General features: G+C 43.3%; 1 protein-coding gene across 3 annotated transcripts in view; it reads right to left on the bottom strand.

Annotated features, from left to right (window-relative positions):
- SGMS2 (sphingomyelin synthase 2) overlaps positions 1-12,376 on the bottom strand; it is a 100,675-nt gene that overhangs the window by 52,397 nt on the left and 35,902 nt on the right. The window contains exon 1 of one of the 3 annotated variants that reach the window (XM_055587919.1): positions 6,570-6,659. The exons of the other annotated variants lie outside the window; for them this stretch is intronic. The gene's annotated coding sequence lies outside the window, so the exon portion shown is untranslated. Of the gene's footprint in view, positions 1-6,569; positions 6,660-12,376 lie in introns of those variants that run through there. 3 annotated transcript variants of the gene reach the window in all.

Below are 12,376 nucleotides of genomic sequence, written 5' to 3'. Positions count from 1 at the left end.
TATTTATTTGGCTGTTCCTGGTCTTAGTTGCAGCATACAGGCTCTTGAATTTTTGCTGCAGCATGTGGGGTAGTTTAGTTATGGCTTGCAGGATCTTCAGTTGTTGCGTGCAAAATCTTAGTTGTGTCATGTGGGCTCTAATTCTCTGAACAGAGATTGAACCCGGGCCCCTGCATTGGGAGCGCGGAGCCACTGAACCACCAGGGAAGTCCCTGTGTAACTACATTTTTATTTTTATTTAATTTTTTGGCTGCGCTGCAAGGCCATGTGAGATCTTAGCTTCCCAACCAGGGATCGAACCCACGCCCCTGCATTGGAAGGGCAGAGTCTTAACCACTGGAATGTAAGGGAAGTTCCCTGCATTTTTAATTATAATGTATCTTACATAAAGAGGAGGATAAAACATAAGGTATAAAAAAATAATAAAGCAAAAAACGCATATAGCTGCAGATACCCTGGAAACCCCCAACCAATCTCCATGATTATATCCTCCTGCACCCACCTAATCCAGCAGTAGTTTTTTGATATATAAATAATTTTCTAAGTAAGAAATGCTGAAAACCCTTGGAGAGGTTTCTTAAATGAGGCTGCAGTGTCTATAATTGCAGTTCTCAGCATGATAAAAGAATAGATAAATCCCTAAAAAGTTCTCACCTATCGTTGGGTGTTCCTTCATCCCTACACAGTTCTACCTTTCCCCACCCTCACCCGCCCCCACTGACCTCCCCACCCCCCACCGCTTACTTAGGGAGTTGCCTGGAGGGTGGAGGATGTGATTGGAGCTTCCCCAATATTAGCTGGTTAATATGCACAACCACTTACAGAGTAGGTATCATTATCACCTCCATGTGAGGCATGAGGAAGTGAGACCCAGAAATCCAGCAAGTGGTGAGAGGTGGGATTTTATTCCAGGCAATCTTAGCCATGGAGAAGGCAATGGCACCCCACTCCAGTACTCTTGCCTGGAAAATCCCATGGATGGAGGAGCCTGGTGGGCTGCAGTCCATGGGGTCGCTAAGAGTCGGACATGACTGAGTGACTTCACTTTCACTTTTCACTTTCATGCACTGGAGAAGGCAATGGCAACCCACTCCATTGTTCTTGCCTGGAGAATCCCAGGGACAGGGGAGCCTGGTGGGCTGCAGTCCCTGGGGTCACACAGAGTCGGACATGAATGAAGTGACTTAGCACCTTAGCAGCAATCTTAGCCACGCTGCTAGATTTTCTGAGATCTTGATCTGTTTTACAATCTGGAATGTGCTGACTTTATTTTTTTTTTTCCCCCCTAAGAGCGGTGGATTTGCTTCTCCATGAGTCCTCCTGGGGAGATTTCACCTTTTCTTCCTCCACATTTTCTTCCCACAGTTACCACGTATTAACAGATAACAGTCTGTGTTTGCCCTAGGAGGTACGTCCTTCCAGATATTAGCTGGCCCCACCGTCTAACACAGCTCCCAGCTCCGGGTCATCTGGTACCTTCAGTGCCTGCATGAATGTCTGTCCAGCTCCCCAGTGACTTACAAGAGGGACACTTCCTGGAAATCTGGCCGATGGACATTTCACTGGAGTGAAGTGTTTAGAGGGTCTGAATCACTCCTGTTGCCTGGTAACCTGTTTGTATTTGGCAGGAGGAAGGCGATTCAGGCACAGGTACAGTCAGACGCAGGACATATATTTATTCAGGGCAAACTCCTCCCAGCACTAGACTGACTGTTGATTTCATGTTTAACCTTGACACTGCTCTTTCTCATGTCACGGGGAGGGAGGAGAGGCACTTTCAATTCTTTTCAAGTCTGTGCACAGATTTAACAGATCCCTCGCAGCTAAAATACAGTCTGCTTTATTTCTTCTACTGAGTTCTGAAGAAAAGCTTTAACAGAGAAAGCAAGTACAGGATTCTAACACATACAAGTGAACTGGAATTATAGTCTGTCATGGAACTTACCTGCCATCCCCATAAAAATTCTCTCATGAATTCATAGTTGATATAACACATTCCTAAACAGCCCTGTGTCACTAATTCTGACCTCGGAGTCAAAAAGGATTTTTTTCAGGCAACCAGAGGGTTGACTCCTTTGGTGGGCCACATTCCAGGTCAGAAAAACGACCTTTACATATACCTGTCTTTTGAATTGATACCACAACACAAGTAGCTTTAGAATTGAAGAGGTCCATCCTCAAACACCACCAGGAATATAAATAAATGTCACTGGCCGCCTAAGGTCACCTCTCTGAGCTTTGTCTTTAAACATAAATTAGCACCCATGCCTAGATCACTGTAGAAACCGAAACTCTAGAATAAAACACTCTGGGTTTGCATTTCATGACATTTCTCCACTAGTTATTACTGGCTCCCTAATACTTTATGGAGCCACCTTTCTTCCTAGTCATTGTTATGCATGAAATATTCAAAGGGGGAAAGTGGTTCTGAAAAGCCACACACATCCACACATACCAGATACTGTGTTGCCTTTTGTTTTGTCCTTTTCAGCCTTCAGAAGCCATCTCATTTCTTTTCTTTTTTAAAGCAGCTTAAAGACATAAATCTTTATGTTTAACACTTTTTATCAGTTTTCCATTTGAAAAATGTTAAACAGGATGTTAATATAATACAAAAACAGCATGCTAATATAATAGAATAAAGCAAAAATAAGCTTTATTTCCATCTTTGGGCCTTATGTCCTATTTGGGACATAAGCTGTCCTAAGTGATGCTTCCAGGACTACTGGTTTGCAGTTAAGCTTCAGAATCAGAGTATATTTAGGAATGAGACTGTCTGGCTAAAATTCTGTGGCTATGAAGCCAAAGAAATTTGAGTAAATCCATTTACCTAATAACCAAAGTATAGAAAGTTAAAGCAGTAAGTTTTTAAGCTGAGGTATAGGCACTGGGAAGACCAAATAACCAGTTGTGCACTCATCACTAAACACAAAACTCTCCATTCCCCAGCACTCTTCTTGTTGCCTCCATTTGTTAGATATAAACGCTAAATCACAGAAATCGAAAGCATTATGCACTTTACAATAGAACACAGACTATAAGTCAAGAGACAATATCAATTAACTGCATGCTAAAAATATCTGTGTCACTCACCACTAATACCAATACGGACAGAGAATGTTAGTCTTTCCAAGCTGTTTGGGGCAGGGTCCCCAAGACTCCCTGCGTGATGATTCACTAGGAGGACTCACAGGACCCAGTATACAGTTGTACTCATGGCTATTTGTTACAGCAAAGGGATACAAAGCAAAATCAGCTAAGGATAAAGGTATGTGGGGTACAGTCTAGAGGAGACCAGGAGCAAGCTTCCAAGGGCCTTTTCCCAGTAGAATCACAGGTGGTGTTTAATTTCCCCCAAGGAGCAGTGACAACACCTGTGAATTACCGTCTACCAGAGAAGCTCGTTACTGACTCAGTGTCTGGGGTTTTTACTGGGACTGGCCACATAGGAAGCTTCTGCTGGGCACGTACCTAAATTCTATACTCCGGGAATGCAAGCAGGTACTCCACAGAAACCAATACTGTTTGCACAAACAGGTCGGGCGCAGTGAGCCATCCTTACCAGGAAATGGTGGGAACCCTGCTCCAACCTAAGTGACCACGTGCCACCAGTCAAGGGCTAATCTTGCAAGCACTGTTTCCTAGAAGGGCAGTCTCGGCCTGCTGTGTTAACTCATCTTTGTACACTGTCCTAGTTCGATTACCTATCATAGAGCACCAAACTATATACAAAAGGTCTGACTCGTAGCAGATCACCTAGGTATATCATGAGCCTAGAAGCACTTTCACCTTGTATGATTTTCAGTATTTAAAATGTAGCATTTTCAACATGGACAAACTTACCTTACATAATAGAAGATGTAAGATGGCCCTTAGCGTCTTTTTTTTGTACAATAAAAAGAGCTAAATTCTAGCCTTGTTTACATTTCTGAGCACTTTCTTTTAAAAAATATACCACTGAAATTTCTGAATGAATAGTATTCCTAAACTGAAACTCTGAGAAACCATTTAATTTATCAGACTGGCAAAAAAAAAAAAAAAATCCAGATCCAAATAACAGCTAGCCTCACAAATTTCTAGCAGGGGGTGAGAATAAGATAAACCTTCTCTGGGAGGCAATTTGACAAGACAGCTATCAAAATTACACACATCCTTTATGATCTGCAATTCTACTTGGCAAATTTATACACATATAATTGTGTACATGCAGAATAACCTACACACAAAGTTATTTATTGCGGCATTGTTTAAGAGCAAGGACTGGCTACAACCCAAACCTCCATCAATAGGTCACTATTTAAATTGTGGTACATCCATACAATGGACTACTCTGTGACGAGGGGGGAAAAAAAAAAAAACGAGGAGGATGTTCTTTTTGTACTGATTTGCTAAACCCTCCTACATATATACGGAGGAAAAAATACATTGCTCAGAAGTATAGTTTGCTATCTTCTACTTTACAAATGGGGCAAATATGAACTCATACTATGCATAGAGATACTCTGAAAAGCTGCATTAGACCAAGGCTGGGAGGGGGCAGTGAAGGCAGAATTGGGGCAGCATCTGTAAACCTGAAAAAAAAAGTGACTTAAAATGGTTTATTTGAAAAGTAATCCTTCTTTCCTAAGCCTAGGTCAAATCACCCTGGCACCTGGTTTTTCAGTTTATTGTTTTAATAAGCTTCTCTATTTTGCAGTGGTTAAAACTAAAGCATTATACGATGGCTTTATCCTGTTTTCCAAACCAGGTTCCAGCTCTATCCTTTGCATCCTGTGTCTGTCTGCCATTTTGAAGGAGCTTTCCCCCGGCACATCTGAGAACGAGTCCGTTCCCTGCGCCTCCTTTATCCCACTTGTTTGCTGAGGATGTTCGGGGCTTTTAAAAGCTCCATGAAAACAGGGGTTTTACTTTGTTCACTGCATTCACGACACTGAAATGAGCGCCTGGCACACAGAAACCATTCAGTAAGTATTTATTGAACAAATGAATTCTTTTCTTTACCCAGCTTCAATGGGACAGACACTATCAGACGAAGGGAGAGAAAATACTGCGGTCAAATATTCAGAAATAGTTGTCATTCCTAGCATTGGCCCATTATAGGCATTCTAATCCTAGCAACATTCTTAGAAGTATTTTGAATTTTACAGAAGACAAACAAGTAAGCCTATAGAGTGCTGTGCTGAACAACAACTTAAATGCTCATAAAAATGTATTTTTAATTAACCTGGGATTATATGGCCCTGAGGTCCATCTTTGGCTGAAGACTTCTTAGGCAAACATGATGATAACGAGTAATGATGAAAAAGAATGGCTATGTCAGAATAAACTGAGCCCCAGTCGTAAGGTGCCCATTGCTGTAGAGAAGAAAGAGAAACCCTTCTGTATTAAAGATGCAACTGCTATTTTTATTTTCAAGAATAAAACTATCCTAGGAATTAAATTCAAATTACTAATACTCCAGACAGTGGATTGAGTTGCACAAAGTCAACCATCAGCGTGAAAGCTTCCTTCCTTCTCAGTGGGCAAAAAGTGAAGTGAAGTCGCTCAGTCGTGTCTGACTCTTTGTGACCCCATGGACTGTGGCCTACTAGGCTTCTCCATCCATGGGATTCTCCAGGCAAGAATACTGGAGTGGATTACCATTTCCTTCTCCAGGGATCTTCCCGACCCAGGGATCGAACCTGGGTCTCTGGCATTGGAGGCAGACGTTTTAACCTCTGAGCCACCAAGGAAGCCCAAGAATACTGGAGTGGGTTGTCATGCCCGCCTCCAGGGGATCTTCCCAACCCAGAGATTGAACCAACGTCACCCGCATTGCGGGCGGATTCTTAACCGTCTGAGCCACCAGGGAAGAATGTGTATAATTACCACATCTCTTTGACTTTAGTTTAAATACTACAGAAACAAAGTAACTTTGCTAGTAATCATTTCAGTAATGTTGTTAAACAGTTGCCCAGCTGACTGATGTTTCTTTGAAGGCTTTTAGTACCACTAATTTTTCTCAAAGCACCTTTGAGGCAATGACAGGGCCCTGTCTGTGGGCAGTCATGCAAAGAGGTTAGGAAGTTTTGGTATCACCTCTATTTCTCTTGCTGTCATTTAAGACAACAATCTAACACATGAGGAAACATCCACACACGTGAAACAGCTTGAAATCTAAGACTCTCCTGATGATAAGACAAACTCTCAAAGTTAAGGCATTTTTTTCTTAAGGCATGTTTTGAAATGTCTTAACTAGGAAAGAGAAGATAGCAGAGAAGTTGCAGGACAACTGGCAGGCATCCAACCCTGAGCAAATCACATGTATGATCGAGCACCAGGAAGCACCCAACCTACTGTTCGCAGGCTTCCCTGGTGGGTCAGTGGGAAAGAACCTGCCAGCCAATGAAGGAGACATGGGTTTGAACCCTGGATCACGAGGATCCCCTGGAAAAGGAAATGGCAATCCACTCTAGTATTTTTGCCTGGAGAGCCCCATGGACAGAGGAGCCTAGTGGGCTACAGTCCATGGGGTCGCAAAAGAGTCAGACACAACTTAGCGACTGAACAACAACAACAATAAATCCCACCATGGTCCGTGATCCTCGCAGCGGTCAACACTGTTAAGACTTGTCAGAGATCCTTTCTGTGAAGAGCGGGAAGGGCAGAGGATGGTAGCTCTAAAAGAGAAAGTGAGAGCTTAAGTCAGAATCATGCTTTGTTATGTTTTGCTGGTTTTCTTGGAGTGAGAGTGAAATGATGAATTCTATGATACTGCCGTCCCACCCTCAGAAGAGTCCCCGGGAGGACACTGGGTCTAACAGGTACCAGCATTTCAGGAGGAGAAAAGCAATTTGTGCTTTCCACCAACATTAGCAATACCTGACAGAACTGTTCAGAGGTGGAGCGGGGGAGGTAGGCAGAGTCCCACCCCTCATGATGCTCAACGGCAGATAAACAAGAAGACTGTGAGAACCGCCACTGAGAGAAGTTAGAGTCAGAGTGAGGCTGGCGTGGCTGACTTAGGGATTGTGGGTGAAGTCGCTCAGTCCTGTCCGACTCTTTGCAACCCCGTGGACTGTAGCCCGCCAGGCTCCTCTGTCCATGGAATTCTCCAGGCAAGAATACTGGAGTGGGTTGCCATTTCCTTCTCCAGGGGATCTTTCCAACCCAGGGATCGAACCCGGCTCTCCTGCATTGCAGGCAGACGCTTTATCCTCTGAGCCACCAGGGAAGCCGATTTAGGGATTAGTGGTTAGGAAATGAGCAGATAGTACTGGGCTGGCAATGTAATGGAAAAACCCGAATGAACTTTTTGGCCAACTCAATATTTGCGTTAAGACTTAATAATAATGGGAAGCGGGTGGGGCATGGAAGTCAAGTATTTCAGGTCACAGAAACAGCTGGTTCAAAAGCCCTGAGGCAGGACTCAGCCAGGCAGGTATCAACAACAGAAAGGCAATGGAGCATTGAAACCCAGGAGCAGAGAGGTACAGAGGCCAGAGGCCAGGGCACTGAGGGCTTTCCAGAGCAGGTGAGGAACCGCCAGTACCCAGGCTGCTGTGGAGTGCAAAATGCATCACACTCCAACAAAACGGTGAAGGATTCCCTTGCCATATGTACAACTGCTATGATATTTTAATGGATTTTTTACAGACTTTATTTTTTAGAGTAGTTTTAGATTCACCCCGAGTCCACAGTTCACAGTTAAGGTTCACTCTTGCTAGTGTACATTCTGTGTGCTTGGACACGTGTATAATGACATGTATCTACCATTAAACTATCAGAGTAGTTGTGCTGCCCTAAAACTCCTCTGTGCTCTAACTACTTACTTTAACTAAAATTTGACTTGTAGATAGAAGTAAAATGTACATCATTTTCCAGAGGTTTCCAATTCATAGAACCATCTTATATCCTAAGAGTACAACCCAAGATACACACACACACACACACACATACACACACCAGATTTGGTATTTGAAGTATATATATCTTTTAAATGCCCAGCCAATATCATTAAAATCTATGTTTAACAATTACGGGACATATATGCATCCACAACCAGAAACTGATTTTCAACTGAGATCCCACTTTCACCCAAAATACTCAACTGTTGGAAAAGACTCAAGAATGAATGTGTCACTCCTAGTTATAGATCCAAGAAAAATGAAAACCCTAGTTCACACAAAACCCTGTAGGCAAATGTTCTTTCTGCATTATTCGTAACATCCAAAAAGCAGAAACAACCCAAACGGCCAGCTGATGAATGGATGAATACAATGCTCTGCACCCATATAATAAAATATTATTTGGCAATAAAGAATAATGAAGTGGTGATACATGCTAAAACACAGATGAGCCTTAACAACATTATACACACTAAGTAAAAGAAGCCGGTTACAAAAAATCACATACTTCATGATTCCACTTCTGTGAAATGTGCAGAAGAGGAAAATCCACAGAGACAGAACACAGACGAGTGTTGCCAGTGGCTGGAGGCAGAGGAGATTGGGTAGTGAATATCCGTGGGTAGGGGCTTTCTTGGGGGGATGATGTAAATGTTCTAAAATTAGGTAGAGGTGATGGTTGCACACCTCTGTGAATACACTAAATGAATTGTTCTCTTTAAAAGGGTGAATTTCGTGGTTATGAATTGCATCCCAATAAAGTTGTTATAAAAATTAAAGAACAAAGGTATATCTGAAATGCTGGGTACAGATGAAATAAACTTCAACTGGTCAAAAATGCTACATTCCAGTAAGGCCCATAATAGGAGGTAAGCAACTCTGTGCTCATTTCAGATACCATACAATACTCTCAGTGGGACATGTTTAATCCTTTGAAAAGATCACCCCACCATCAGAGGATGTTTTTCTCATTTGGGACCTCACTCTAGCTACTACCTCTCTCTACTCTCCCCACCAACTCCACTAACCTGACCCTGTCTGTCCAACAGCTCCGCTAATAGCCATACTTGTAGACACCATCGTGTTTCCCCTGGACTGCATTAATCCCTTCCCATCCCAATTTTCCACACTGACCTTTCTACAAATTTACTCTCATTTTAAACCCTTCAGAGGTTCCCCCTATTGAAGCCATTTCTGGAACAGTGAGGTACTATTAGAAGAAATTAATTATATTCATATGCAATTAGGTAGTACATGGATCAAAAGGGTCATACCAAAGCTAAGTGTTAAGTGATAGATGATCAGTTGTGTCTGTCTCTTTGCAACCCTATGGACTGTAACCCACCAGCCTCCTCTGTCCATGGGATTTCCCAGGCAAGAATACTGGTGTGGGTGGCCATTTCCAGGGGATCTTCCCAACCCAGGGACTGAACACAGGTCTCCTGCATCGCAGGCAGATTGTTTACCATCTGAGCCACTAGGGAAGCCCCTTAACGTCAAAGGTGCCTACAAATGCAACCTCAGAGTATCCCCAAACTATGCCTGTCTCTGCCTTCAGGGACACTGGCTGCAGAGCTAAGAACCGCCAGTAATCTCATGGGCCAATCTCTGCATCTACCAACTTAAGCTACTCTATCTAAAGGATCAATGTAATTACCTGTTTATAAGGTCAAGAGTTAAGTTAGCTTAGATAAATATCTGATTAAGCAAGAACTGGGCTAATGAAGAGATTTTTCAAGAAGACACATTGGAAGGCCCAATATTTGTCAGGTACCTACACACAACTATATATAAAAACAAGCCCAGAGTGTCAAGATGGGAGAAGTTGAAACTTAAAGTAGCTCATAAAACAGGGCCAACATTTTATTTCTTAGGTAGCAAAGGTAAATCAAATAAGAGAAGAGAGTGGCTCCTGGCCTGTAACATCTGTGGACAATTATAATTGTTTATAACATGATGGGCTTCCCAGGTGGTGCTGGTAGCAAAGAACCCGCCTGCCAATTCAGGGCTGCAGGAGATGAGGGTTTGATCCCTGGGTCAGGAAGATCCCTTAGAGGAGGGCATGGCAAACCACTCCAGTATTCTTGCCTGGGAATCCCATGGACAAAGGAGCTGGCAGGTTACAGTCCAAAGAGTCACAAAGAGTCGGACATGCCTGAAGGGAGTTAGCACAGCACACCTATTAATGATGCTGATAAAATCATCAGCTTATAGTTTTTTTCATCTAGTCAAACTTAAAATGTGTGCTCTTATTGAAAAGGAGAGGTAAAAGGAGAGGGTGCTAGACTGTAAATTCATGCTGACCACTCCCAGAAGACCCATTTAAAAGAGTGTTATGGAAGAGCTCATATATCTTAATCTGAAGTGTATGTACCATGCATCACTTCATAAAGGAATAAAATAAAGGCTACAACCTACAAAGTAAAGTACTCCTACAAGAGGAGCAATGCAGAACCCAAAGCCAAGTAGAGACAGGGTTCCTGATCACAGGAAGCAGTGGGAGGGGCGGGGATGTGTTTCCCGTGACTGAATACGTCTCACCGGCTCCCAGTAGGGGAGCGCCACACTCAGCACCTCTGGAGCTCCTGACATGATGCATAACCTTCCCGTGCCTCAGTTTCCTCGCCTATAAATAGGGATAACAGCACTAACTTCATGGGGTCCTTAAGAGGGGTGAGGGCGTTAATATTTATAAACAGCTTAGAAACCGCACCTGGCACAGAGCATGCATGACCCGTATTTGTTAGCTGACTAAAATAGAAATGAAAAGAAAAGGGGTAACAGAGGGTACTAGGTAAGTCTTAAAACATGACAAAAACTGGGCTACATATTCAGCTCTCAGTTCCTTGGCAGCTAGAGTAAAAGAGAGAAGAAAGGAAATTTTCCAGGCTCAGCGGCAGACTGTGGTGTCTCCGTATCTGCTTGTACTGGGAGGCGAGGTGGGGAGTAGGGGATCGGTTTCCCAGGGGAAGAGGAGCTTTTCTTGACACTTGGCCCTAACATGCTCACTGCAGGTCTGTACACAGGGGCGGTGAGCAACAGCACCGACCAGGGAGACCACCATATGACATCACATGACAGATTTTCATCATGCGTGTGCTAGTTGCTCAGTCGTGTCCGACTCTTTGCGATCCCATGGACCGTAGCCCACCTGGCTCCTCTGTTTACTGGAATTCTCCAGGCAGGAATACTGGAGTGGGTTGCCACGTCCTTCTCCAGGGTATCTTCCCAACCCAGGGATTGAACCCGGGTCTTCTGCATTGCACGAGGACTCTTTACCGTCTGAGCCACCAGGGATGCCCCTCAATAAATTCTGAAGCATAACTCTCCAGAGTTTTGTTTTGCTGTTGGTTTTTTTTTTTTTTTTTTGGCAGGAAACCAAGGCAACACAATACAAATAAGCGACTCTAATGGTCTGGATCATTTCAGGAACACAACTGCACCAGAAATCCATCCTTTATTTCAACATCCGCCAGCCATGCATCTGACTAGAGCTGAAGAGAAGGCAGTTCCAGATTTGTGGAATAAATTCTCTATATCAGGAGACAACCAAGATGCAGCCACATAAAAACACTAAGTAACCTGATGCATAGAAAGTGACTTTCCACGGAAGCATTTGTTTTTAGGCCTAATGGACTGGAGAGTCATTGTCTGGCCTAAGAACAGCTATGATCATCTCAGGGGATTAAACAACTCAAAAGAAAATTCCTCTCTGTCATAGTCATCTCAGGCTCTACCCAACAGTTAAATGTGGAGTATTTCCAAATACAAGCACAGAAGCTCTTGTGCTTAAGGAGCACTTTATTGTAAGCTGGAAAATAGATGAAATTTTATTTTAAAGACTAGTCGCATGAGTGTTAAGATGCTCCAGTCATATCCAACTCTTTGTGACCATATGAACTATAGCCCACCAGGTTCCTCTGTCCGTGGGATTCTCTAGGCAAGAATACTGGAGTCGGTTGCCATTTGCTTCTCCAGGGGACCTTCCTGACCCAGAGATTGAACCTGGGCCTCCTGCATTGGTAGATGGTGTCTTTACCACTAGCGCCACCTGGGAAGCCCCAAAGACTAATTATAAGAGAGCAAACCTTAGCAAGAAAAGGACCTTTGTTCCTTCAGATATCCCCGTGCTGTACATGGAAGACATGATATTTTCCACGGTTACTCCGCAAGTCCTGTGAGTACACTGATATTCCAGTGATTTGTCAGCTTTATTCCAACAGGCAAAGTGTGTTGTTGTTCTTAAGACTGATAATCTAAGAATGTTTCTTCACATTAAAATAGGGTTCATCCTAAAGTTGTTAATCAACTATAGCAATGTATTTTCATTTTAATTCTTAGGTGGGTATTACCAAAGCTGAGGGCTTCCCTTGTGGCTCAGCAAACAATCCGCCTGCAATGCAGGAAACCTGGGTTCGATCTCCCAGGTTTGGGAAAATCCTCTGGAGAAGGACACGGCCACCCACTCCAGTATTCTTACCTGGAGAATC

This window comes from Bubalus kerabau, chromosome 7 (genome assembly GCF_029407905.1).
Source record: "Bubalus kerabau isolate K-KA32 ecotype Philippines breed swamp buffalo chromosome 7, PCC_UOA_SB_1v2, whole genome shotgun sequence".
NCBI classification, from domain to species: Eukaryota; Metazoa; Chordata; class Mammalia; order Artiodactyla; family Bovidae; genus Bubalus; species Bubalus kerabau.
This window is presented reverse-complemented; position numbering and strand designations above follow the sequence as displayed.